Source organism: Brassica napus, unplaced genomic scaffold, assembly GCF_020379485.1.
Source record: "Brassica napus cultivar Da-Ae unplaced genomic scaffold, Da-Ae ScsIHWf_1116;HRSCAF=1586, whole genome shotgun sequence".
NCBI classification, from domain to species: Eukaryota; Viridiplantae; Streptophyta; class Magnoliopsida; order Brassicales; family Brassicaceae; genus Brassica; species Brassica napus.
The window spans coordinates 1-2,500 of NW_026014541.1; positions in this window are offsets into that span (position 1 = coordinate 1).

Here is a 2,500-nt window from a genome sequence, read left to right on the forward strand (position 1 = left end):
GCCGTCAGCACACAAAGGACGTCCGTGGGTGCCGTCAGTACACACAAGCCGTCCTGGCAGTTCGTGGTTGTCTGTGTTTGGTCCTCACACACACAGGACGTCGTGGCTGTCCGTCAGGACACATACAGCACTTGTCCTTCGACTCAGCAGCTTCCCCTCCCGTGGACTGTTCAGGTGATTTTGGCCCACGTGCTGTCTCATACACACAGGACATCCGTGGGTGTCCGCCAGCACACACATGACGTCCGTGGCTTCCGTGTGTGTCCGTGTGTGTCCGTCTGTGTCCGTCTGTGTCCGTCAGCAGCAACACACAGGACGTATGTGGCCGTCCATCATACACATATCAGCACTTGGTCCTTGGACCAGCACGCTGGCCCTCCCGTGGACTGTTTTGTGATTTTGGGCCCACGTGGGCTGCCTGTTTCTGAAACAATAGGACGTCTGTGGGTGTCCGCGCAGCACACACAGGACGTCTGTGGCTGTCCATCAAGCACACCAGGACGTTTGTGGTGTCTGTGTGTGCCGTGTGGTTCTGTGGGTGTCTGCCAACACACACAGGACGTCTGTGGCTCCCATTGTCTGTCCGTCACACACACAGGATGTCGTGTGTGTTTGTGTGTGTCCCGTCACGCACACAGGACGTTCGTGGCTGTTCATCAGTACACATATCAGCACGCTGGTCCTTGGACTCAGCACGCTGGCCCTTCCCGTGGAGTTTTGGTGATGTTGGCCCACGTAGGCTGTCTGTTCAATACACACAGGACGTCCCTGGGTGTCCGCCAGCAACACAGGACATATGTGTCTTTTTGTGGCTGTCCTCAGCACACACAGGACATATGTGGCTGTTCATGTGTGTCCTTGTGTGTCCGTGTTGTGTCCGTCAGCACACACAGGACGTCCGTGGCTGTCCATCAGTACACATATCAGCACGCTGGTCCTTGGACTCAGCACGCTGGCCCTTATCGTGGAATGTTTCGAGTGATTTTGGCCCACGTGGGCTGTCTGTTCATTACACACAGGACGTCCGGGGTGTCCATCAGCACACCCAGGACGTCTATGTGGTGTTCGTCAGCACACACAGGACGTCTGTGGCGGTCCGTGTGTGTCCATGTGTGTCCGTCAGCACACACATGACGTCCGTGGCTGTCCATCAGTCACATATCAGCACGATGGTCCTTGGACTCAGCACGCTGACCCTTCCCGTGGACTTTTCGGGTGATTTTCGGCCCACGTGGGCTGTTTGTTCAGTACACACAGGATTTCCGTGGGTGTCCGCCAGATAACAGATGACGTCAGTGGCTGTCCGTGTGTGTCCATGTGTGTTCATCTGTGTCCATCAGCACACACATGACTTCCGTGGCTGTCCATCAGTACACATATCAGCACGTTGTCGTTGGACTCAGCACGCTGGCCCTTCCCGTGGACTGTTCGGGTGATTTTGGCCCACATGGGCTGTTTGTTCAGTACATACAGGACGTCTGTGGCTGTCCGTGTGTGTCCGTGTGTCCGTGTGCAGACACAGGATGTCCGTGGCTGTCCATCAGTACACATATTAGCACGATGGTCCTTGGACTCAGCACGCTGATCCTTCCCGTGGCTGTCCGTGTGTTTCCGTGTTTGTCCGTCAGCACACACAGGACGTCCGTGCCGTCCATCAGTACACATATCAGCACGTTGGTCCTTCGACTCAGCACGCTGACCCTTCCCGTGGACTGTTTGGGTGATTTTGGCCCATGTGGCTGCCTGTTCTGAACACACAGGACGTCTGTGGGTGTCCGCCAGCACACACAGGACATTCGTGGCTGTCCGTCAGCACATACGGGACGTCCATGGCTGGCTGTGTGTGTCCGTGTGTGTCTGTGGGTGTCCGCCAACACACACAGAACGTCTATGGCTGTCCATGGCTGTCCGTCAGCACACACAGGACGTCCGTGTGTGTCCGTCAGTCACACTGGACGTCCGTGTGTGTGTGTGTGTTGTGTCCGTCAGCACACACAGGACGTTCGTGGCTGTCCATCAGTACACATATCAGCACGCTGGTCCTTGGACTCAGCACGCTGGCCCTTCTCGTGGACTGTTTGGGTGATTTTGGCCCACGTGGGCTGTCTGTTCAGTACACACAGGACGTCCGTGGGTGTCCGCCAGCACACACAGGACGTTTGTGGCTCTCTATGGCTGTCCGTCAGCACACACAGGACGTCCGGTGGCTGTTCGTGTGTGTGTCTTTGTGTGTCCGTGTTTGTCCATCAGCACACACAGGACGTCCGTGGCTGTCCATCAGTACACATATCAGCACGCTGGTCCTTGGACTCAGCACGCTGGCCCTTACCGTGGAATGTTCGGGTGATTTTGGCCCACGTGGGCTGTCTGTTCAGTACACACATGACGTCCGGGGGTGTCCGTGTGTGTTCCTGTGTGTCCATGTGTGTCATCTGTGTCCGTCAGCACACACAGGACATCCGTGGCTGTCTATCAGTACACATATCAGCACGTTGGTCGT